This window comes from Eubalaena glacialis, chromosome 14, assembly GCF_028564815.1.
Source record: "Eubalaena glacialis isolate mEubGla1 chromosome 14, mEubGla1.1.hap2.+ XY, whole genome shotgun sequence".
In the NCBI taxonomy this organism is placed as follows: domain Eukaryota; kingdom Metazoa; phylum Chordata; class Mammalia; order Artiodactyla; family Balaenidae; genus Eubalaena; species Eubalaena glacialis.
In genome coordinates, this window is record NC_083729.1 from 77,741,240 (window position 1) to 77,768,609 (window position 27,370).

Sequence of the window (27,370 nt, forward strand, 5' to 3'; positions counted from 1 at the left end):
CCTCCCCGCCCTTACCTGTAAGCAACTCTTTCACTGGGAGCTTTGTATGTTGCAGAAGAATATTGGCTTCTTTTACAGATGTTATCACAAGTAGAGCTAGAATACTTCAGTCTCAAAACAGAAGAGATAATTAGACAAAAACACACCCAGGATACTAGAAGGAGAATTTTTTCCCAGTAAACTCCAGGTTAAAATAGAAATGTTGTTAGGTAAGAAGTTAACTACTGCTCATTTAATTCCATCTACTTTATTACTATTTACAAAGCCTTTAGCTCAAGGTGATGGAACATATGATCACTGTTTTTAGCTAATTAAATCCTTTTGGATTAAAAATTGAAATCATATAGTTACATTCAGTATTTTTCATCAGTCTTCTACACAGTGCAAGGCACTACTGTTAGGCACTGGAGACATAAATATATGGCTTGCCCATTTTCAAGTTAATTTTTATAACTAAATTATGTTTTGGTAGTGAGAACTGAAGTCAACATGATCTTATGCACCTATCCTATGCTACCAAATCTGTAACAAACCATGTTTTTTCTAGTTTTGCTGAACAATACTGGAATCAGGAAAAAAAAAATTCTTAGCTATTTGCTTCAAGAAGTACCTGTTACTGGAAGATAAAACTGAACAAACTAAGTAGATTACTTATTAAGCATAACAGTTTGCTTGTCAATAATTACATTCTCACCTTGTACTACAATTTCAAAGTTGTTTTGTTATAAACTCTACCTGATCTCAGACAGTTTCCTGCCTTCCAAGACTTATGTTTTGGTGTTTTAGGTGAATATGACCCTACTCAAGCCTTAATCCAATATATACCCTCTTCTAAATTTCTTCCTTCAGAGACACATAAGAACCGTCAAGGTGGGTGTCTCCTTTACTGCAGTAGGTTCAATAAACTTAGCTTTGTTTTTCTGTTTTCAGTGGAGTTTTCTGGTGCTCAATTTTGGGAGTGGGGCGTAAGAGTCAACTGGAAACTTCATTTTTGCTCTCCTTACATGGTCTTTAATTATTTAATATACTAGACCAGGAATCAACAAACTATGGTCTGTTTTTTGCACAACTTACTAGCTAAGAATAGTTTTTCCATTTCCGAAGGGATGTATGAAAAGTAATACTAATATGCAACAGACAGTATCTAGTCCTTTACAGAAAATGTTTGCTGATCCCCGCAGTAGACTGATTTGAAGAACGACATCAACTCTGCTACTAACTGGGCTGTGATCATTTGAATATTTTACTTAATCTTCTTCCAATTTAGAGGGTCACTAAGATCCACCCCAGTCCTAAGTGTCCATGTCCCTTCCTATGCCTCTATTCAGTTTCACTGGATCTGTTATCTAAAAGTATCCTCTTTTGATTACCAGAAAAAACATGCACTGCATATTATTCCAGGAAAGTTTCAGATATAGTGTTTTAGTTGAGCATGGGAGTGTTAACTGTGCAACTGTGTATTTTACTGAATCCTAATTATCATCACTTATAAATAAAATTGCATTCCAATCTCCAGTCCTTTTTACCCAACAAATCAAACACTGCTGAAAGAAAATTTGAAACAGATTGGTTGAAAAGTGTGTGAGTTGTTTGTTTTACCTTTGTCACATACAGTATCAAAGTTATTGTGGGAAATTTTTGGCAGGTTTTAAATTATATGAACATGGATGAGAGACTGAATATACAAGTAGACAAAGGTCAGAGCACAAATGACAGTAGAATTCTGACCCATAACCTCTGCAGCAGTCAGCCCAGGAAGCAAAAGTACTATAACCTTTGCAAGCAATATACCCAGAATGCTCAGGGCATGGTCAGTGACTACCAGATTCCATAATTTTTGCCCATAATTCAAACTCAGGACCAACCAGAGAAATCCAAACACAATTTGAAACCAATCACATAGGATGCCCCACTAACAGTTCACATGCCTCCAGATTCCTCATGCCAACAGCCTCCAATCAGGCCATACTTGAAGTCTTCCCCTTTCTCACTATAAAGCTTTCTCACCCCTTTGCTGGCCTTTGCACCTCTGCCAATTTCAAGTGGTGATGGCTGACTCCTTTGTTATATAGCAAGCTCCGAATAAATACCCTCTGCTTGCTCTCATTTGAGTGCTCTTCATTTATTACCACTATAATTTAAAAAGCAAAAACAAACAGACCTGATTTATAGAGTTTCCCCTTAGCTTCTGTTTTTTGTGAAGGATTAATCAGCACGGCATCTATCACTCTGGAAACAGCCATTTCTCTTCTCCTGCTAAGGGGGCTAGGTGTGAACTATATGAATACTTTCAGGCATCTTGAAATTACATTTAACAGAAGTTCAGAAATTGTGAGTTGAAGGTGAGACATTGCCTAAACCTGGGAAGGCAGGTACTACAAGATAAAGGATGAGGCAATTCCTCTTTTTGTAAGTCCATGATATTGTATATTTCATCTAACTTACCTTGTGGTTTTTGTTTTCATTTGAACTGTTAATTATGTATCTTAATTTTTTAAGCTTATTACAACTTTTTCTAGGATTGAGAATAAGTGCTTACTGAAGAAACAGCATATTGGAAATCTGAAAAATGTATACTAGCCAAGTACGAAGAATCACAGCTTAAAAGGAAGTACGCTAATTAAAACAATATCAACTACTGAGTTCTGAATCTATTTGACTCTAAGTCTAGTTCTACACAGAGTTTCTGGGTAGTTGTGTATTTCATGACTTAAAAAGTGAAACCCTGAAATCTGTGAAAGACATTTTTAGAGAAGGAATATGCATATTTCATGGAAGAGGTCATGGAAAGATTTTATAGTAAGAATACAGGTACCAAAGATAAATTGAATCTCTCTCTATTTTGACTGGAGAGATCCCTGCCGTGTTAACTCTCAGGCACTTGCTACATTGCCCTATTCAAAATTAGCATCCATGTTATGGTTAAAGTATTATTTGCTTAAATATAATAATAATAAGAGTAAGAAGAAGAAGTAAATATGTCCCACTTGTGCACACATTCATAGATAAATGTAGTTTCTTGATTTTAAAATACTCTTTCCCCTATCTTTTAACTATAACCGAACCAGTATGTATCTCTAAGTTTCTGTCAAAATAATCTTCCCCACCCTAGAAATAAGATTTAAGTGCTAAAGTAGGCCTCAGTGCTCAGCTTGTATTAATTGTGCCATGTTGAAAAGGTATCTGCTTTTGAGATTATTACCTCGGTTCAGCTATTTTCACAGCTGTCAATACATGCAATTGAATTGTAACTTAGATTTGCATTTCATCATCATTGAAAATATTTTACAAAAATTACAGTAAGATGCGACACTACAGATAGAATATATAAAATATACTATAAATGCAATAAAAACCATAGAATTAAAGTAGCAAGAAAGTTTTCTTTTTAAAAGGAAACCAAATCTGTATCACCGGAAGAATAACTAATTTACAAAATATCTTATGAAGTAAAAGCAATTACTTCATAGGACTTTAGAAGACAAGACACACCAAGCTATGAAGTCTTTCGTTATTAAGACATTTATAAAAATGTGTTTCCTGACACGTGTCAGGCACTGCAATTAAAGGCTATTGTAACTGTCAAACCTTTCAGGGTAGATCAAGCATTTGCAAAATTGGAGAGATTGGCATGCCTCATTCTCACATAGTGAATTTACTATTAGAAAGGCATAGAAAATATGTCAAAAGTTCCCAGTGACCTCTCAAGAAAAGCTGTTTAATTTTCAGTGATGTATAATTCAATTTAGGGGGAAAAAAAGAACTATTAATTTACTCAAATTAGAAATGGATATAAAACTTCAATCTTTTTCATTTTACTACAAGAGTGATTCTGTTAATTGTATTGGTATAAAATGGATCACCATCACAAATCAACTAAAAAGGCTGTATGTCCTCATGTTGTCACTCAAAATGGCAAAGATTCAAAAGTGAGTTCATTTTAGAACCTGAATGTGAAGAAATCTTAGATGCTAAGCAATGTTGGATTCTAGGATGTGATAGTGAAGATCTAAAGTCATATTAATTGTGTAAATAGATAATGCTGCCAGCTAACTGGAGAATAAATTTTGTTTATTTTCAAGAATATACTTTTTGCCTGGAAAGCTGTTATAAACAATGGTATTTCTTAATATCACAGACATTTTAACATCAAGAAAATATAATAATAACATTTTAAAAATGATTATCTCAAATTCCCCTCCTAGAACATGTCATTTTAATTGAAACTGTAAATTGATATGGGACTATTTTATCAGTGCATTATCATGTCTCAGAATATAAACATCTGTAATTGATCTTGGGTATCATATTATATACACCTTTATTTCACAGATACACAAACTAAGGGTGCCAACATAACTCCCCAACCTAAAGATACTGCCCTAGGTCTTAAGATTAGCATCACATGTTAGAGTAAGGCATCAAATAAACCCAGACTTCAAATCACTCAGAGAGACAGTAGCAGAGCCATTACCCAGACTTGGTCTGACTCCCAGGCCAAAGTTCTATGCACTATATACACTGGGTCATTATTTCCTCCTCAAGCTGCCGCCACAGTAGAAAAATGATTGTGTCAGTAGAGCTGGGGCAGAGACTACCTTTGATAACATTTTTAAAGTAGCAAAGCTTATTTAGTAAAACACAGTCAATGTCATTTTCTTTTGTGATGTGTCCCATCTCAGGACTTTCCTGGAACACACTGCCTCCTGGAGGGAGTTTGGTGCCTGGAATATGTGTTGATCCCCAGACAACGACAGGGAACCAGGGCTATACAGCCTCACTCTTACTGGTCATAATACAGCACATGTGCACTGTTTCCAAAGTGTTGTTCTAGGTTTAAACAAGGTCCAGGAGAGGAAGGGAGAAGGGAGAGAGAGAACTTTAAGACATCTTGTGTTGCACAGCCTTGTTTACCAGATTAATAAGAAATTTTCAGGGCATTGTGCCCAATCAGAAAAAAAATAATAATAAATTTGTGCCATTAACATGAGGCTTTATTTGTCTCAAATAGGAGATGCTGTGGGTTCTATCAAGGGGAGGCTGGGCAGATAGAAAGGAAAAGACTAAACTATAAACCAAAGTCTCAGATCTTCCAATTACAGACTGAATAGCCTTGGACAATATCCTCTCTATGTTTCAATGTTGATATCAGTAAAATACGGATTAAAAACGCAAGCTGCCTGTCTCCAAATGTTGCCATGCAGGTAAACACAGGCAGAGCAATAATATTGACCACTGTGGGAGCTCTCGCCCTTCATTAGATCAGAGAACTGTGTATCCTCATTCCAGAGCTGAAAAAAGCAAGGCTAAGTGAGCTTCAGTGAGTTCAAACTATAGGCCATCTGGATCTGAATCTCCCATTCATTCTATTCTCTCCCCCTGTGCCCTAATATTGCATATGAAAATACTTAGTGAACTACATAGTTCTGTACTAACAGGTGAGATTTTAGTTTTATAAACTAACAGAAAATGACTGATTCCTCCATTTGGATTTTTTCATCTCTCACTTGATAAAATCTATCATTAGTAGAAGCTAACCCCAAATTCGGAGTTATTGATATTGGTGTATGCTCCAGTGGTGGGTTTTACATTACTGAGAAGAGAAATGTGAGATAGCCCAGTTAGAGGACCCTTTGTTCAGCTGTGGCATGCATCCCTGACACACCACACTTCCCAAGATTGCCAATAGTAAGCATCTTTCCAAACGGAGGTAGTAGAGAGGTCTCTCCATGTTTGAACACCAGAATGGAGTAAAGACGGCTAAGAAGAACCAAGCATCCATACACTTCCCTGAACTAGGAAGCCTCACACTCAATTTTCTCCCACTTTCTCTCTTTCAAAACCCATCTTTAGTTTTATACAATGGATTACTGTACAGTAAATAAAGCAATACTTTATAACTATAAGCAACAGTAAGGAATAATCAACAAACATAATTTTGAATAAAGTCATACACTAAAAATACATACAATATGATTCCATTTATATAAAGTTCAAACTAATCTCAGTGTTAGAAGTCAAGATAGCAGTTGCCTATGAGGTGTGTGTATAAGTACCAAATTAGATTCAAGGCGTAGAATATAGGTATCAACTGGTAGATAGGGAAATAATATTATGGGGAGAATTTTGTTCCTATGTAATGGACTTTCCTAGAGTAACATCAGTGCCATGCTAACTTATTCAAACTACATCTAATTTTAAAAATTGACACACACTAATATGCATAAAATAGATAAGAGCCTGCTGTATTAAAAAAAAAAATCAAGTCTGATTTTCACAGTTTTGAAGTTTTGCTTTATTCTGTTTCCAGATCTTTCAGAAAATAAGGCATACATTTCTCCTTCCCATTATATTTGTGAAGGACTAAAGGGGAAAAAATGAAAGAGGCAACAGAATCACATGTAGACTGTCCAGACCTTAGAAGGGGCCAGAGTTAGTTTGCTGTGCGGGTCTTTGAGTGGTGCCTACATTCTACTTCAGTGGTTGTGACTGATGGCAATGGCCTAGAGTGATTATTCCCTGAGAATAGGCGAAGCTACAATAGAATATAGTGGAAAATAGACAAAAAATGTCTTATTAGAATGGAACGGTCCTCTAGAGTAACTTAAAGTTCTTTAGATTTTTTTTTCTTACTTTTCCAATTCACCTGCCTCTGCCATTTTTCTCTTGTAGGAAAGACACAGAACAGAGAATGGTGGCACTCTGATTGCTTAATGCTATATTTTGCCTGGCTCCTGGAGTATAAACCAGACCAGCATCAAAGGTCTGCTGAAAAATCCATGAGGGAAAGGACTACTTGAAATTCAGAACACACTAGGGGATTATAGAGCCTCTGCACAGAAGGACTCAGACTTCTACAGGGTGGGCAGCCACCAACGTACCTGATTATACCCTGTACATCCTCAACCTCCCACAAATGTCTCTCTTCTCTTGTGAGAGATGCCTGAGAAGAAACTCTTATAGTCTCAAATATAATATGAATTTTGTCATGGAAACTTAACAGAGTTTCACCATTAAGGAGTAGGGTCATGTATTAATTGATGAATGTTCTTAATAGTGAGCTATGACTAAGTTCAGAAACGATCAGAAAAAGCACTGAGGAGTCACTTCAGCAGATTAAGAACTTCCTTTCTCTTTCCCCAAATAAAGCTTTTTCTACTCACTCCCTGAAGCCCAAAATGCAAACATTAGAAATTTATTCCTTGGCTTAGGGATATGCCTTTGAAAATGCAAAGTCCTTTGAAAAGGGGAACATCATAATCTCTTGTATTCATGTCTCCTGAGGATGAAATTGCTAATCAGTTTATTTCCTGAAAATAGGATTTGGTGTAGAAGATGAAAGAGAAACTTTTGAAATATTCATAGACTTGTGGCTCCTAAGAAACAAAGCAACAACATAGAAAAGGGAAATTGAAGTAATCAAAGAGAAATATCAGCCTTTTTTGTATTTCTGTCAAGAACAATAGTTTGGCAGAGTTTGATGGGATCACAATTTCACCATCACTCTTCATTCTACATTTTTTTGTTTTATCTGCAGTGTATTCTTGTTGAATATATATCTTCACCATATCATCATCATTTGCTTTTAAAAGATGTGAACACTAAGGCCCATAGAAAGTAAATTCCTCTGTTTTCCAGAGCTCTTTGGTTTTCCCCAGCAGTGGGTCTACTTGTAGGGAAAATTGCTGGACCACTCCAATTTATGAACTCATCCTTTCAGCAGAAGGAAATGTCTGTGGCTTTGCAGAATCTTTTCCTGGTGGCCTTGGTCAGCATCACCCTTATACCCAGGCAAGAGGCTTTTACTCCAGACCCCACATATTGACAAATTATAAATGAAATTATTAAATTGTATTGTCATTAATAAGTTAAAATAAATAAAATTATTAGAGAACAGAAGGATAAATCAGGACTAACAATGTATGATCCAAAACCCAAAACATCTGCTCTCTTGGCTCAAGACCCATGACCAAAACAGAGGTAACTGTATCCCACTGCCATAAAGGGGTCTGTGCTGTTCAACTTCCAACGCTGGAGACAGACATTGTGTCTAAGTGAAAAAAGTTTTGAGAAGAGGAAGCTCTTGGTAATAAATTAATTTTTCTATCCTTTTTCTCAGTATGAAGGCAATAGAATTTTGTATAAAGAAGTATAATTTCTTAGCTCACAGTCCATTCTATTACATCTTTTCCTGGTCAAATTCAAGGTCTGAAAGGTACAGTATTTTCACCAATTGGACATAACAGCTAAGGAACATTCTGCACTATTCTACAATTTACATTTAACTTTAACCTTGTAAATATGTAGGTAAAAATGTTAAATGCATGAATAAAATATCTATTGTTTATAGTATTTACAAATATATTGAATATCACAATAGTTATAATTTCATTTTTGTTTAATATAATTCAATTATATTTTCTTACAAATGAACTAAAATGTCAGCTCTATTTCAATTATTTTGATTTAAATTTTTGACATTACTAAATATAATTTGTATTCTACATTTTAATTTTAATACATAGTTTTCAATAATTTACAACAAAAAGAACATTGAAACTATATGAAGATAATTTTAATTTAGTTGATATCATACTTATTTTAATTTTAATTTAATTTTAGTGAACATACATTCAAATACAATTGCATTTTAAAAATAATTTTATTATTGAAAATTAGTGAAAGTTGAAGTTATGATAAAATTTAAAATAGAAAATGTAGTTCTGAAAAGAAAAAAGGCTGAAAAGGAAAAAGAAATACAAAAGCTTCAAAGAAGTCATCTGTGAAGGACAGGCTCTAAGGTGGTGCACACAATCCCCTGCCCTTGTGCAGTCTCCTCTCTTTTTCCAGTTGAGACCTGAGACTTGTTTTAGCCAATAGGACACAGCAAAGGTGACGATGTCACTTCCTTCATTCTATTACATAAAACTGTAAAGCTCATCTTGATAGGAGACTCTTTTCCTTGCTGGTCATGGTGGAGAAGCCCATGTGGCAAGGAACTGAGGGTGACCCCAGTTGAAAGTCAACAAGAAGCTGAATCCCTCACTTGTACAATGAAAAGCAACATAGAGCTTGGAAAATCCATGAGAGTTTGGAAGCAGATCCTTCTCCAAGGGTACTTTGAGATGAGACCACAACTCTTGATGACTCTTGCAAAGCCCTGAGGCAAAAAGGTCCAGATAAGCCTGCCCAGATCCCTGACCCACAGAAACTATGAGATAATAAATACATGCTGTTTTAAGTTTCTAAATTTGTGGTAATCTATTATGCAGTAATAGAAAGCCAATACAATGTGAAACCACTAAAGTGACCTACCTTCTACCGAGCATACTCTCTATGAAAATTCTCAAACAGGACATTATAGATTCCTCATTTAAGGAATTAAGACTTAATTACTTGGGGGAGACTTAAGAAAAAGAATACAAAGTTGCAAATACATTATTAGGTAACAAACAGGATATGTATTTGTGAGAAAGAATGAGAAGAGAAAGTGCAATAAATTACAAATATTAAAGGACAACTAGCAAACATCACAAAATCCAGAAAAATAGTGTAACATTTTCATTAATTAATTTCCTGACACACCTCTGTAATATCTTTGTTTCTTTTTGGGAGACAGAATAATGGTCCCCAATATACCGAATCCGAATCCCTGAAACATGTGAATGTGTTTCCTTATATGTCCAAAGGTTCTTTGCATATGTGATTAAGGGTAGAGACCTTGAGATGGGGAGATTACCCAGATTTACCCAGGTGGGCTCAACCTAATTACATGAATCTTTAAAAAACTTTCCTGGGTTTGTTCAGAGAAAGAGATGTGATGATGGAAAAGAAGTCAGATGCTACCTTGCTGGCTTTGAAGATTTAGGAAGAGACTATGAGCCAAAGAAGGTAGGTGGCATCTAGAAACTGGAAAAAGCAAGGAAAAAATTCTTCCCTAGAGTTTGCCTGAAGGAACCAGCCTGGTGACACTTTGATTTTAGACCAGTGGTACTGATTTTGGACTTTGGATATCCAGAACTGCAAGATAACAAATTTTGGAAAAAAAAAAAAAAAAAAAAAAGACAATTACTGAAATGTAATTGTGAAAACTGAAAATGATCAATAAAAATACTCTCATTGGGACTTCCCTGGTGGTCCAGTGGTTAAGACTTTGCCTTCCAATGCAGGGGGTGCAGGTTCAATCCCTGGTCGGGAGGTAAGATGCCACATGCCTCGCAGCCAAAAAAAACAAAACATTAAGCATAAGCTATATTGTAACAAATTCATTAAAGACTTTAAAAATGGTCCACATTAAAAAAAAAAAAAAGAACAATACTTAAAAAAAAATATACTCTTATCTAATATACAACCTGAAGAGGTCAAATAAAATTTGTGCAATTTCATATTCTTTAACAAATGAACTCCCATTTTTATCAAAATGATAAAAATTTAAAAGAGAATGATTAACATAAAATTTACAACTCAGAAGCAAAAATGTAGCTTTGACATTCCCATTGAGAGAGAAAGAGAATTACATACAGGAAATTAGCATATTGGATAAGAAAATTTTTAAAAGGTGTTTTACTATAGTGGGTAATGATCTTAGTCTGTATGATTTAGGTTAATAATATAGTCTCATATTGTAGAATGCATTCTTCACATCCTTTTGACAGTGTGAAATGTTTCTTGTAAAATCCAATAGTATCCAAATTAACAATTGCAATAATTTACCTTATGCCAAATAGTTTTCAAATGGAAAAATAAATTGTAGTACCAGGATTTTCTATTTTATATATATATATATATATATATATATATACACACACACATACATATATAATATTACAATAGTATACATATTTTATATTATAATATGTAATATTATACCATATAACATACAATAATATATACATATATGTGTATATACATGTTAATTTTGTTATCTATTTCACTACTATTGAAGGGAAAATTTGTCCAATTAAGTAATTTGTGAATGGAAACTTTTTGATTAAAATAACTCAAATTGTCACTTCCACACAAAAATATCATGCATGCAATGATTAGAATTTACAATATACTTGAATAAAAACAAGCCATTGATGCTATTCAATGATGACAAGTAAAGCAGAATAAGATATTGACAGGAGGTACATAAAGAATATTATGTATCCAATATTTAACTAAGATAATATTTATCATGGAATCTACAGAACAGATGTTACAGAGAACTAAAGGAAACATCTAGGTTTGAAGAGATGATTTGGAAATCTGACGTAAGAATGGCTAAACATATAAGACATAAAAAAGTAATAAAAAAATCATCACCGCTTAAGAATATCCAACATATAATTATTAATTCAATGCTAAATACAGTGAGAAAGGATATCGTATAAATAAATACCTTATCCACTTCACTAGATTGTAACAAGGTGCAAAAATCATATTGAACAAGGAACATTTAGTATACACATTATTGAGCTAACAAAAAATAAAACACCTAAGTCAAAATTATTGAAAATTCCCTGATTTTAAAAAAAGGCAGGTTTTGACTTAGGTAGAACTGCCCAAAGATTAAATTTTTTTGATGAAATGCATATCAAAATTGTCCCTATAACCACCCACGGCACATGATGGGAAAGCTGACTAAATTCTGTCCAACCAATTAGATTTAATTTAGAAAAAATATAATATACAGTAGAAGAGTTAGAAATATGAGAATTTAAAATATGAGGGAATTATAGTCTTTGGCAGAAAATGAAGTTAATTTAGAACTGGGCTATCAACAGTTATTTGGTACGAACTGTTGCTTAGTATTGATAATGTTTGTAAAAGCTTAACAAAAGGAAAAAAAAAAAAGAGTTAAGTAGCTCATTTCACTTCTTTTTCCCTTTCAAACAGACTTTACATTTTTAGAGCAGTTTCACGTTCATAGCAGAATTGAGCAGAAAGTACAGAGTTCCCCTATACCCTGTCCACTCACATGCACAGACACCCCACTATGAACATACCATACTAGAGCGGAACATTTTTTATAACTGATAAGCCTACATTGACACATCATAATCACCCAGAGCTCAGAGTTTGACATTAGGGTTCACTCTTGGTGTTGTACATTGTATGAGTTTTGACAAATGTATAATGACATGTATCCACCATTATTGTATCACACAGAAGTTTGACTGCCCTAAAAAGTCTCTGTGCTCAAAATCTTCTCTCCCCCACCCAACCCATGACAGCCACTGATCTTTTTACTATTTTCATGGTTTTTCCTTTTCTTCTAGACTGTCATGTAGTTGGACTCATAGCATGTGAACTTTACAGATTGGCTTCTTTTACTAATATGCATTCAAGTTTCCTCCATGTCATTTCACAGCTTGCCAGTTTATTTCTTTTTTGCACTAGATAATATTCCATTGCCTGGATGTGGCACAGTTTGTTTATTCATTCATTCAGTAAAGGACATCTTGGTTTGCTTCCAAATTTTGGAAGTTATAAATATTTCTATAAATATTCATGTGTAGGTTTTTGTTAGTATATAAATTTTCAGTTGATTTGGGTAAATACCAAGGAACATGATTGGTAGGTCATGTGTTTGATAAGAGTAAGTTTAGTTTTGTAGGAGACTTTGATAAGAGTAAGTTTAGTTTTGTAGGAGACTTCCAAGTTGTAGTTTTGCATTCCCACCTGAAATGAATGAGTTCCTGTTTGTCTACATCCTTGACAGTATTTAGTGTTGTCAGTGTTCCAGATTCTGGCCTTTCTAACAGGTGTGTAGTGTTATCTCATTGTTGTTTAGTGTCTCTCTAACAACATATGATGTGGACCATCATTTCATATGCTTTCTTGACATCTGACATATTCTTTGATAAGGTTTCTGTTCAGGTCTTTTACCTGTTTTTAATTGTGTTGTTTTTTCTTATTGTTGCATTTTAAGAATTCTGTCTATATTTTGAATAACTGTCCTTTATCAGATTTGTCTTATGCATTTTCTCCCAATATGTGGCTTGTCATGACAGTGTCTTTCATAGAGCAAAAGTTTTTCATTTTAATGAAGTCCAGCTTATCAATTATTTGTTTCATAGACCTTTGATATTATATTTAAAAAGTCATTGCCATACCCAAGTTCATCTAGATTTTCTCCAGTTGTCTTCTAGAAGTTTTATAGTTTTGCATTTTACATTTAGACCTATAATCCATTTTGAGTTAACATTCTTGTAGGGTGTAAGGTCTGTGCCTAGATTCATTTTTTTGTATGTGGATGTTAATTTGATCCAGTACCATATGTTGAAAAGATTATCATTTCTCTATTGTATTTTCTTTGCTCTTTTGTCAAAGATCAATTGACCATACTCATTACATGTTTTAAAATTAAAATTATTTTGAGAAAGTTGTAGATTCATATCTAGTTATAGGAAATAATACACACAGAGCACATGTACCCTTTGTTCAATTTTCCCCATATGATACTATCATGCAAAACTATAATACAATGTCATAACTAAGGCATTGGCATTGATACCGTCAAGATACACAACATTTCCATCACAACAAGGATCACTCACCTTGCACTTTTATAACCATGCCCATTTTCTTCATGCTCCCAACCCTTCTTTAATGCATGGCAACCAATAATCCAGCTTCCATTTCTGTCACTTTCTTTTTTTTTTAATGTTATTAAGTAGAATAATACAGTATATAACCTTTTGAGAATGTCTTTTTTCTTTTTTTACCCAGCATAATTCTCATTCAGGTTGCTGTAGGTGTCAATGATTTGTTATTTTTTATTGCTGAGTAGTAGTCCTTGGAATGGATATACTACAGTTTGTTTAACCATTCACAGGTTGACAGACATCTGGGTTGTTTCCAGTTTGTGGCTATTACAAATAAAGCTGCAATAACATTTATATACAGGTGTTAATGTTTTCAATTTTCTAGGATAAATGCCCAGAAGTTTGTGATTGTTACATCGTATGTTAGTTGTATACTTAGTTTTATTAGAAACTGCCAAACCGTCTTCTAGAGTTGCTGTGTTATTTTACATTACCACCAGTAATGTAAGAAATGATCCGTTTCTCTGCATATTTGCAAGCATTTGGTGTTCTCACTATTTTTTTTTTTTTTATTTAGCCATTCTGATACATGTATAATGATATCTCATTGTGGTTTTAATTTACATTTCCTTTATGATCTTGAACAACTTTTTATGTACTTATTTGCCATCTTTACATCCTCTTCAGTGAATATTTCTTCCTACTGTTTGCCCATTTCCTAAATTATTTATTTTATTAGTGTTGAGTTTTGAAAGTTCTTTGTATATTCTAGTTTAGTCTTTTGTCAGACATGTGGTTTGCAAATATTTGCTCCCAGTCTGTAGTTTGTCTTTTTACCATCCTAACCATGTATTTTGCAGAGGGAATTGTTTTTTTACTTTATTGGAGTTCAATTTTCCATTTTTTCCTCTATGGATTGTGCTTTTAGTGTCACATTTGAAAATTGTTACCCAGCCCTGTGTTCCACAGACTTTCTCTTATATAAGTTTTTCTCTACAAGTTTTTTTTAGTTTTACATTTTAAATCTATAATTTATCTTGAGTTAATTTTTTTTGTATAAAGTGTGAGACAGCTCCAAGTGGCCTTATTTGTTTTTGTATTGTTTTTACCCATGGTTGTCCAGTTGCTCCAGCAACATTTGTTGAAAAGGCTGTCTTTCCTCAGTTGATTGCTGTTGCATATTTCTCAGAAATCAACTGGGTATATTTCTGGGTATCTTTCTACATTCTCTAGTTCATTACATTGAGGTATGAATCTACCCTTCTCCCAATATCACACAGTCTTAAAATAGGGTATGTTGATTTCTCCCACTTTATTATTTTTTTAAATATTGGTTTTGGTATTTTAATCCATTTTCCTATTTGTATAAATTTTAGAATAATCTTGTCTATATCCACAAAAAATAATCTGCTGGACTATTGATAGGAATTATGTCAAACCTGTACATTAATTTGGGAGAATACACATCATTATTGTATTGAATCTTCCAAACCATGAACTCCATCAAGATATGGAGATATGTCTCTCCATTTGTTTATACTTTATTCGATTTCTTTCATCAGCATTTGCAGTTTTGAGCATAAATGACCTGTTCATGTTTTGTTGGATGTATACCTTCATAGATCATTTTTGAGACATTGTAAACAGTGTTGTATTTTTAATTTTGGTTTTCATGTATTTATTGCTAGTATGTAGAAATATAATTGATTTATATTTTTATATGTTGATCCTGAATCCTGGACATTGCTTAGCCCACTTCTTAGTTCTAGGAGGAATATTCTTTTTGGTAGATTCCTTGGGATATTCTACATAGGCATTCATGATATCCACAAATAGGGACGATTTATTTCTTCCTTTCCAATAAATATATTTGTTACTTTCTTTTCTTGTCTAGTTATGCTGAACAGAACTTCTAGCCCATGTTGATTAAGAGCAGTGAGAATGGACATCCTTGCCTTCTTCCTGATCTTAGGGAGAAAATATTCACTATTTCATCATTCAATGTACCATTAGCTGTAGGCTTGTTGTGGGTTTTTTTCTTTTTTTGGAAATGTTCTTTATCAGTTTGAAAAGTAACTTTCTTCCTATTTTTCTGAGATTTTTAAAAATTGTGAATGGGTGTTAAATTTTATCAAATGCTTTTTCTTTTTTGATAAACTTGATCATATAAATTTTCTCCATTATCTTATTAAAATGGAGTTAATATGTTAACCATGGTTACTGTGGTGGATTACATTAATTGATTTTCCAATATTGAGGTAGCTTTGCACCCCTGGAATAATATCCTCTTGGTTGGTGTGTAAATTTTGTATATTGATAAATTACATTTGATTATATTTTTTAAGGATATGTACACCTATATTCATGAGGGGTATTGGTGAGCTGCCAATTTTTTGGTTTTAATCTCACTTTTTTATCAGGATAATATTTGCTTTATTAAATTAATTGAGAAGTGTTCACTGCTCTTCAATTTTCTAGAAAAGATGTGTAACACTGTGAATTTTTTAGCATTTGAAAGACTTGTTAAGTGATACCATTTTAGTCAAGAGATTTTTAAGGAGGAGTATTTAAACTTGAGTTACATCCCTTAATAGTTTAGAGCTATTTAAATAATCCATTTCATATTGAGTAAATTGTGGTAGTGTGTGTTTTTCAAGGAATTGGTCCATAGATCTATCTATGAATGTCAATGTCATATGAGTAAAATTGTTCATAATATTTCCTTATCCTTTCAATAGCAGCAATATCTGTAGTGATACCTGTTTCATTCCTGATACTGGTAAGTTGTGTCTTCTCTCTTTTTCTGTCAGTCTTGTTAGAGGTTTGTGAATTTTATAAGTATTTTAAAGAACTTTTAAATTGATTTATTCATTGTGTTCTTTTTACATTCATTTTTGTTTTATTTTTAATTTTAATAATTCCCGCTTTCTTCTTTTCTTCTTTCTGCTTGTCTTGGTTTTATTTTGCCCTTTTTTATAGGTTCTTTAGGTAGGAGCTTAGATTATAGATAAATGACTTTTCTATTATCAAATATATGCATGTATTGTTATAATTTTTTCTCTGATCAGTGATTTAGCTGTATTCCAAAAAATTTAATAGGTTGTATTTTCATTTTAATTCACTTCAATGCATTTTTTATTTCCCTTGAAACTTGGATTACTTATGTGGGTGTTGTTTAGTTTCCAATTGTTTGGAGATTTTCTTATTATCTTTTATTGAATTCTAGTATAATTCTATTTTGACCAGAAAACATGGTCTGTGATTTCAATTCCTATAAAATTGTTGGTGTTGTTTTATGGCACAGGATGTAATCCATCTTGGTTTATGTTCTTTGGATAATTTAAAAGAATGTGTATTCAGCTGTTATTGGGTGGAATATTTCATAAATATTGATTAGATATTGTTGGATGATGGTGTTGTGTAGTTACTCTACTTTTTTGATTATTTTCCACCTTGTTTTTCCAACAATAATTGATAGAGAGTAGTTGAAGTCTCCAAATATAATTGGGATTTGTCTATATATCATTTAGGTTTTATTACTTTTGCTTCATGTATTTTACAGCTATGTTGTTTAGTACATACATATTTAGGGTCAATGATGTCTTTTTGGAGATTGACTTCTTGTATCATTTTATGTAGCCCTGTATTCTCCAGTAATTATCTTTGCTCTAAAGTCTAATTTAGCTGATATAAATATAGCCATTCCTGTTTTCTATTGTTAATGTTGACATGATATATATTTCTCCATCCTGAAATGGGTTGAATAGTGGTCATCAAAAGATATGCCCATACCCTGAAAACTGAATGTGACTTTATTTGGAAAAAGAATCTTTGCAGATGTAATGAAGTTAAGCATATTGAGATGAGATAATCCTGGATTACCTGTGTGTACCCTAAATCAAATGACAAGTCTCCTCATAACAAACAGAAGAGAAGGACACAGGAAAAGAACACGTGAAGACAGAGGCAGAGATTGGAGATATGTCCTCAAACCAAGGAACACCTGGAGCCACTAGATGCTGGATGAAGCAAAAAAGGATTCTTCTCTAGAGATTTTAGAGGAAGAACAGCCCTGCCAACACCTTGATTTCAGATTTTTGGCCTCCAAAATGATAAATCAATAAATTTCTGCTGTTTTAATCCAGTTAATTTTTGGTACTTTGGTACAGCAGTCCTAGGAAATTAACACACATATTTTTATTTTCAACCTACCTATATCATTATATTTGAAGTGAGCTTCTTGTTGACATCAAGACATCTTATGGGTGGGCCATTTTTTTCAATCCTCACTTTTAATCTCTGTGTTTTAATTGCTGTATTTACACAATTTGCATCAATAATGCAATTATTGATAGGTTAGGGTTTAAATCTGCCATTTTATTTTTTGTTTTCCCTTTGTTCTTTCTGGTTTATTAAAATATTTACTCTTTTTTTTTCTCTTTAGTTCCTTCATATGAGTTCGTTGACCTATTTTAGAATTCCATTTCAATTTACATGTAGTGTTTTGTGTAGCTGTTTTAGCAGTTGCTTAGGTTTATATTATATATACATAGCTTATCCAAGTCTACTCATGTCATTATTTTAACAGTTCAAGTGAAGTGGAGAAATCTTACACCCTTTTACATCCATTTACCATGCCTTGTTTAGAATTAAATTGTGTTTAATATTTCCTCTTTTTATATTTAGAACCATACCCAGCAGTGTTATATTTTTCCTTCATCATCAAATATAAATTAGAAAACTCAAATGCAAAAAACAGTCCATTGTATTTATCCATATTTTTGTTTATCATGTTTCTTATTCCTTTATGAAGTTCCAAGATTTCTTTTTTCTTTCTTTCTTCCAGTCTAGGTAACTTCCTTTAGCCATTCTTTCATGGTAGTTCTGCTGACAACTAATTCCCTTAGTTTTCCTTCTTCTGATAATATCTTGATTTTCCCCTCTTCCTGAATGTTACTTTTGCTGGATACAGAATTCTGGTTGACAGATTTTTTTCTTTCAGCATGTGAAAAATGTTTTGCCAATTCCTTCTAGTCTTCATGGTCTCTGGTGGAAAATCTACTGTCATTCAAATCTTTTTTTCCTATAAGTAAGATGTTTTTCTCACACTTAATCAAGATTTTTTTTTTAGTTTGTAAAAGTTTGAATATAAGGTGCCTTGATATGAATTTCCTTAGTTTCTCCTCTTTGGAAATTCACTCAATTTTTGAATATGTACATTTATGACTAGCCAAATTTGGGGAAATTTCAACCATTATTTCTTTGAATCCTTTTCCAACTCTGCCCTTTCACCCCTCTTTTTTTGAAACCTTGATGACACAAATATTACTACATTTTTGTTACAGTCCCACAAGTCCCTGAGTCTCTTATTTTTGCAGTCTATTTTCACTCTGTTTTTCAAATTGAGTAATTTCTATCATTGTATCTCTTAGTTTGTGCTTCTTTCTATTCTTCTATTAAGAAAATACATTGAAGGGGCTTCCCTGGTGGCGCAGTGGTTGAGAATCTGCCTGCCAATGCAGGGGACACGGGTTCGAGCCCTGGTCTGGGAAGATCCCACATGCCGCGGAGCAACTAAGCCCGTGAGCCACAATTACTGAGCCTGCGCGTCTGGAGCCTGTGCTCTGCAACAAGAGAGGCCGCAATAATGAGAGGCCCGTGCACCGCGATGAAGAGTGGCCCGCATTTGCTGCAACTAGAGAAAGCCCTCGCACAGAAACGAAGACCCAACACAGACATAAATAAATAAATAAACCCAAAAAGTTAAAAAAAAAAAATACATTGAGATTTTTATTTCAGATATCCATATCAGAGCTTTGGAACCTGGCCTCTCAGAGCAGAACCCTCAGTCCTAAAGATCCACCTCTGAGTTGACTCTGGGGATACTGTGACTTGAAATCAGTTCGGACCCAAACCAATTCTCTGCAGCATTGTCCAATGATGATACAGAGCCTTTTTAAATCAAGTACAAAGTTATTTCTCCCCCATACTTCATCCATATGTACAAGCATGCCTGATTCCAAGTTAAACAAATAATTGATCCTTGAATCAGCACTTGAGTCCACTGGTCCCAGCACCACTGATGAAATAATGTCTCTGATTGAAACAGGAAAAAGGATGAGGAATATCAGGAAATACAGCTTCATCAGAACTAGCATGCCATTTTATGGAGTGCATCAAAAGAGATGTCAGGCATGGCTTACTGTTATAGTGACTAATAGTAGGTATTTGATCAAGGCGACAGAGAAATTCGCATTGCAGGTAGACATAATTTGCTATTCCTGATGTGCCTAATTATATATGGGGAGGAACTTAGGACCAAGAGTGATACAAGCTCAGAATAAATTTCACATTGGAATTGCATCTTTCTTCCAAGATAATCACCAGATATTTTACAAACCTGAAATTTCCCAGTGGGCAGTAATTTTTACAAAATACTTTCTCAGCAGACCAGCAGTGAGAATTGTAAAACCAAAAATAATCTTGACCTTCTGATAGGATAAATTTACTCCCATTTACTGAGATATGGCATTTGCTTATAGTGCATGTAAGTCATATACTCAATAAATGATGCACTTGGCTCCTTCCAGGCACTGTCATTCTTCAGCTGTCTTGTCTAATATTTTCTAGTTTTTTAACTGCATCTGTGTGTTCAGAGCTCTAACTGGTCAAGTTAATGTTGTTCCAGGTTATTTATTTACAAAGCAAGCCATGCTTACAGATTAATCATTAGTTGCCTGAGACCCTTGATCTCTCCACCAGTTTATATTTTCAGTGCTACATGAAGATCTTTTCCTTTACTGCTATTTGTCTCTCCATCCCAGACCTTCATTTCCTCTTTTAGTCTCTCACCCACACATGATTTGTTGTATAATTTTTCCTCCTCTCTTCACATTGAGATGCAATAATTCCCCCTCTAGGTTATCTTCTTCCTTCCCTAGGACCTACATTAGAATAAGGAGCTTCAAAATTTATCCTAATTTCAAATGAAAAAAAAAAAGTTAAGTGATTTTTATTTTATTTTAAACTTATATTATGAATTTTTAGAAATATATGTGGATTTAGAGAGGGAACATGAAGAAAAGTAGTAAGGAAAGGACAGTGTTTATACTTTCTGGACACACAATGCATCAGCTCCATGCTAGCAAATTTACTTTCATTATTTTATTTGATCTTAAAAGAAAATTAGGTTAAAAATGAAAAACCTGAGGCTCAAAGTCCTTATTTGTTCTCCCCCAAATTATATTGTTAGTTAAACTTGTATGAGGATGACTGCTAGAATTAAATATAAATAATTTTCCAGCATCCTGATAATATGCATAATAATGATTTAAACATTATTGCACTTCTTTGGTCCTTATTTTTTTCAGCTATAAAATCAAGAATGAATAATTACATTCTCAGCAGTGCTTTAAGTATAATGGGAATCTTATACTTCATTTCAATTTTGGCCAGCTTCCCAAAAGGATGAACATAGTCTGAAGTCAGAGAGTGTGATTTCCAGTTCTGTTCTTCTTTTTCAAGATTGTTTTGGCTATTTGGGGTCTTTCGTGCTACACTTATGTGTCAGGATGAACATAAAATAACGTGGCAATATTTAAAAATATGGACTTTACATACTATGTAGGACTTGCAAAGAAGATAACCAAAAACTGGGTTTTGATAGCACTTAGTCCTATATGCATTTCATAGTTATAGAATTGTTGAAGTTAAAGAAACTCAGAGCAAGAATTTCTTTGGAAAATTTAAAGTACTGTGACATAATATCCCCTCTTATGGGGAATAAGAATGGGTGCTTCCCTCTTACATCAAGGTAAAGGTGAAAGGCTTCAATGGGACCACACTAGAACTTGAGCTATGAAATCCTGAAGACCCCATCATTGAAAGGGGATACATATGAAAGACTACTGCTGGCTACCGGCACTAGTGGCAGCACAAGAAGAGAAAGCTGCATTATTGTAGAAAAGATAGAAGAGATGTGAGCCAATTACTGCGTAGTCTCTCCTGAAGCCAACATAAGCATGTTGCCCAAAAGGAGTACTTGGAATGAACTCAATAAAGAGTACAGTAATAAAACTCCTGGTTTAAAAACTATGTATGGGTTTAAACTTTTTTTTAGCATCTTTATTGGAGTATAATTGCTTTACAATGTTGTGTTAGTTTCTGCTATATAACAAAGTGAATCAGCTATACATATACATATATCCCTTTATCCCCTCCCTCTTTGTGCCTCCCTAACCCACTCCTCTAGGTGGTCACAAAGCACCGAGCTTATCTCCCTGTGCTATGTGGCTGCTTCCCACTAGCTATCCATTTTAATTTGGTAGTGTATATATGTCAATGCCAAGTTTAAACCACCACCACCCCCAAAAAAACAACTATATATGATATTTCAGGCCAAACCATAGGCAATTACAAAGGCTTTACCTGGCAGGTGTCACAGAGGAAAGCTGGCCTCCTGTCACCAGATTTGGTTCACAGCCAGTGTATTACAGTCTCTAAAGGGAGTGGCAGCCAAGGACTCAAGCCTCTTGGGTTGGTCATGTTTTTATGCATCTTTACATTCCTAGCCCATGCACCTAAGTTCACAGGCCTTCCTCTGGTAACTCAGCTGAGGTCGTCCTGCAAGGAGGTGGGGGTAGGAGTGGTGGAGAAATTTTGATGATCCTTTTTCCCACTCTGACACAGTATTCAGTACTTTTCTACTCCTAGCTCTCCCCTTCTCCCTCCCTCCAGCTCCTGGGTGTTAGATCTTAAATGAAATAGGTTACCCTAGCCAATTAAAGAGAGTGATTGAAAGTAAGTCAAACCAAAAACTATAGCTTAATAAAGGCTCTTCAAAATTCATATGTGAAATTCCCAGCCCTTATAACTGCATGTTACAGTGTAGACTGCTATATTTTCTCTCTTACTTACACAGAGCAGGAGCTCAGTTAATGGTGGCTAGTCTTTAAAAATAAAGCAATAATAAGTGAATAATAATAACTTAGTTTAAAAATATTAAATAGTCATTTGCTATAGCTAATACAAGTCCTTGATAATCATTGAAAATTTAAATATACTGAGTTATAGGAATACAGGAAAGAAACAACTAACCAGTTTTCTCATGAAGGAGAATTAGCAAAGTGTATTTTTCACCTCAAAAGATAATTTAAAAATTAGTAGACGTTAACAACAGATAAAAATTAGAGGGCACTCCAGGCAGGAAAACAGCATATATAAATGCTAAGCTATGAAAAAGCTAAGTGGGAGCTAGGGATCATGATTGCAAGGCTATAGCCACATTTGAAAACAGGAGTTAGAGAGAGAGGAGAGACAAGATTATTTTGAGCTAGGGACTTTATCCTGAAACTCATTGATCAAGGAAGTGATGAAGTGAGAAATGAATTTAAGAAATAATGTTCTGAAAACAGAGAAAAGAGCCTAGACAGGGATGAAATAGGAGACAGGGAAACCAGTGAGGAAACCTTTCTAATCCTACTTTCTCATTCTATATGTATGGAAATTTAGGCACAAAGCTTCCTGTATTTCTATAAGCTAGTTGCATAATTCCCCAGTAGAAACTTCCTGCTACTGGGCTACAATTATTTTTCTTTATTCAGTGGTTTCCTTTCTTTCTTCATGCCCCACCCCACAGCAACACACACACACGCACACATGCATACACACACATTTATTATAAGCTTCTTGATGTTAAGGGTTCACTCATTTCTCACCCATTTCTTTATTTAAAAACCTCCAATAGGGTTTGCCCAAAATAAGTATTCTGCAGTTGTAGACTCTTGCTTGTGAGGGTGAAAGAGAAAACTAAAAATGAAAAAGTAAAGAAAGAATAAAAACTAACAGAAGCCAAAGAAAATAATTGAAAAAAAAAATCTTTTATTTCACATAGTTGAATCTAAAGGTCAGTTTCAGCTATACTTCTGTCTCAGGTCTTTCCATGATATAAGTGAGGCTGAGGTCCATGACCACAGTCCCTGCCATCATCTAAAAGCCAGGTTGCCTGGAACTCTATAGTAGAATTTTTTCATATTTCAACTTATAAGTGGAAACCCATGGAGATATATACTAGTATAAAGATGGGCTTTGAGTTTAGAATGTTTCATTTCATATACCTCTCCCTCCAAGCAGCTAAATAAAGTAATGAAATATGGGTTTCTACACCAAATCTAGAGTGACATGTTGAATATAGCACATGAGACAGGACCACCTGGGCAGGTCTCAAATTACTGTGGCCTAATTTCCCACTTTATTCAACATTTAGTAAAGAAAGCTTCAAGGACATGACCTATCGTGGGAATGAAGCTGCACACACGGACACACACACATACATATACCCCCCACACACCACACATTTAATTTATTTAGCCACATGGGAACAGGAATAAGAGAAATTGAAAACCTCAAGAAGGTTGGATTGTTATGAGGGAAGCAGACATGTACATCAATAATATATCACTGGTTACAACTTAAACCTGAGATCCTTCCAAATTAAGATCCAGGTACGTCTGGAGAACTACAGGGACAGACTGCCAGTGTGCCTACTGTTTTGAGAAAAACTCCTTGTTGAAGTTTGAGATGAGAACAATGGATCAAACTCTGAAGAGAAAGACAATTTTAAATATAAGGTTGCACCTCAGAGAGTAACCAATCCCGTAGACACATAGGAGAGTCCTACAGTAGATGATTTAATTCATAAACTCAAAAAACATGTACCGATCATTTGCCATGGGCTTAGCCCTCTGCTGAGTAATGGAGAGGCACTGAGGAGAAAAACTGACAAGGTCCAGCACTAATGATTCTGCTCCTAAGAGCAATGGGAAATCTTTGGCACGTTTCAAAGAGGTCCTTAAGAAATGAATAAGTTAAAGGAGTGTTTGCCAGCAAATTCCATAAAAGCCTGAGAGCACAGACACCAATTGCAATTCTGATGACAACTGTGACCATCATAATGATATTAGTGTGGCTGGGGTCTTAGTGGCTGGGCTATGGTGACAGTGTTGACACCACCCATAGTGCCCTCCACATTGGCCTATAGGCACTTTTGTGTACAGTGTACTTGACCTTTCTTATTTTGATCTTTGGGATGAAAGAGAAACCTCAGCATCAGAGGTGACATTGGTATGTCAGAGCAGGAGCACAAGGTAACTTTCCTGGCACCAGGTATATAGCTTCCATTTTTTTAATGATACAGTTATAGGAAATCTCTCCACATGGTGACAAAGAGAAAACAGTTTCTCCCAAGGTTAAGTAAGAGGACTGATTCTCAGTGTGCATGGAAGTCATCCCCTGTGATGTCCCAACATTAGACGTGCTCTTAGAAGAAACCTGAGGTTATTTGATTCCAGCAAAGTGGATGGAGCAAGAGGGTATGAACAGGGAATTTCCACTTCTTATGTGACCAGGAAGGCAGAAATTCATACTATTGCTTATGTTTTCTTTGGTATGATATCACTCACATGTGAAACCTAATTTTTTAAAATTTATACAAATGAACTTATTTACAAAACAGAAACAGACTTATAGATATCAAAAAAAAACTTATGGTTACCAAAGTGCAAACATGGGGGGGAGAGATAAATCAGGAGCTTGGGATGAACATACGCACACAACTATATATGATAGGTAACCAACAAGGACCTACTATATAGCACAGGGAACTTTACTCAATATTCTGTGATAACCTATAGGAGAAAACAATCTAAAAAAGAATGAATATATGTCTACGTATAACTGAATCACTTTGCTGTACACATGAAACTAACACAACATTGTAAATCAACTATACTCCAATAAAACTAAAAAAAAAAAAAAAAAAAAGACCTTTTGTTTGTGATTTCAAGTTGGTTTTCCCCATATTGGAGGAAAGGGGAAGAAAGAGTTTAAGTCAGTCCATTTCCAAGATTGGAAATTGTCCTGATAGCTTGAAGAGAATTTCTGAAATCTCCTAATGTATTAGAAAGGAAAGATTTAGGAAGGTTGAGGAAACCTTCAGAAATTGCCTCAAGTGCAACAGTCCCAGCCTTCTGGTTGGCAACCTCTAGCTCCTGGGACATGGCTACAGCCAGAGGTTTATGTGATCACAACAATGTCTCAGCATAGGCAGGTAGGATATACATCCCTACCCACAAACCACTCATACAGAGACATTCACCCTAAGATCAATGATTTCACAAGTTATCCTGAAGACAATGCACTAGTTAAGACTCCCATAGCTGAAACAGGGAGTAATTGAAAGGAAGTTCTGTCCCAGGCAGCATAAAGGACAATAACATTAAATAGAAATATAGTTATTGCACAAAGTTCTCAGTGGCAAGCATCAAAGGATTAGAGGTTTATTCCCAAAGAGTGATAGGAAACAATGCAAGTATCAAATATATCAGGTGATTAATCCCAAAAGAGACAGTATACTGTCTTGAAAACAAACCTCAGCCCTAGAATTAGAAGTGCAAACCCCAATTTCTGGCTTGGAACAAAGTTGTGAGAATAGATTCTAAGTGATTTCCAACAGGTACAAGGACATGCGCAGGGACATTGTCCTCTTCAAGGTGCAGGGAGAGTAGATGCTCTCTTGACCTCAGCACAATACATCACTTGTTGCTATGTAAATGCAATCCCAAGCAGCTTTGTGAACAAAACCTATAATTCTTTGTGCTTCAGGCTCTATAGCTGGATCCATCTCTAACTTTTTTAAAACTTTTATTTATTTATTTATTTATTTATTTATTTATTTATTTATTTATTTATTTATTTATTTATGGCTGTGTTGGGTCTTTGTTGCTGCACGTGGGCTTTCTCTAGTTGCAGAGAGCAGGGACTACTCTTTGTTGTGGTGTGTGGTCTTCTCATTGCAGTGGCTTCTCTTGTTGCGGAGCATGGGCTCTAGGCATGCAGGCTTCAGTAGTTGTGGCACTTGGGTTCAGTAGCTGTGGCTCGCAGGCTCTAGAGCGCAGGCTCAGTAGTTGTGGTGCATGGGCTTAGTTGCTCCACAGCATGTGGGATCTTCCCCGCCCAGGGCTTGAACCCATGTCCCCTGCATTGGCAGGCAGATTCTTAACCACTGCGCCACCAGGGAGGCCTGAAGAAGGCAGTATGACTGGATATTCAGTTCTATACAACTAAGTGTTTTTCTATTAACAGGGCAAATTAATTCCATGCCATTGCCCTCAGTGATTTCCCACTAAAATACTGACCACAAATATTTCCTTCAAGCTGCAACTGATAGATCACACTTCAGCCCTTTCCTTAAAACTAGAACTAGTATATGACTTTTCAAATCATTATTAACATGCATTATAACAGTTTGAAAATTATTCAATGAAAGTTAGGTAATGGATTGATTATTCCTGGAGAGATTCTTCCCCAAATTGCTGTGTGATCTTGCTTTATAGGAAATCAATCATATATTTTGACAGTTTGAACCTGTGTCTAAAATGACCAAAATAACAAGAAAGTAGTTAATAAATTGCTGTATTCATGGAAATATCAGCTGAGCCTTTAGCTGTCATATAACTGTTTTGAGTTACTGATGCCAAATGCACATAAATAAACTGGAGACAATGTGGCACTGACCTGAGAGATAGGTGATCTTAGTTCTAGTCCTGGTTCTGCCATTATTCAGCTGTGAAACTTTGGATAATTTGCTCAGTATCTGTGTTTCTCCCATAAAATATAATTGTTGGATTAGATAAAATCATTTAAGGGGAGCAACTGCTATCTGATTCTACCAATCAGTGAGTATTGAGAAGCAAAAGAATCTATAATGTTCTTCCCACTGTGATACTTTATGATGACTTACATAATTCAGTCCAGTCAAATCAACCTGAGTTGTTACAGTT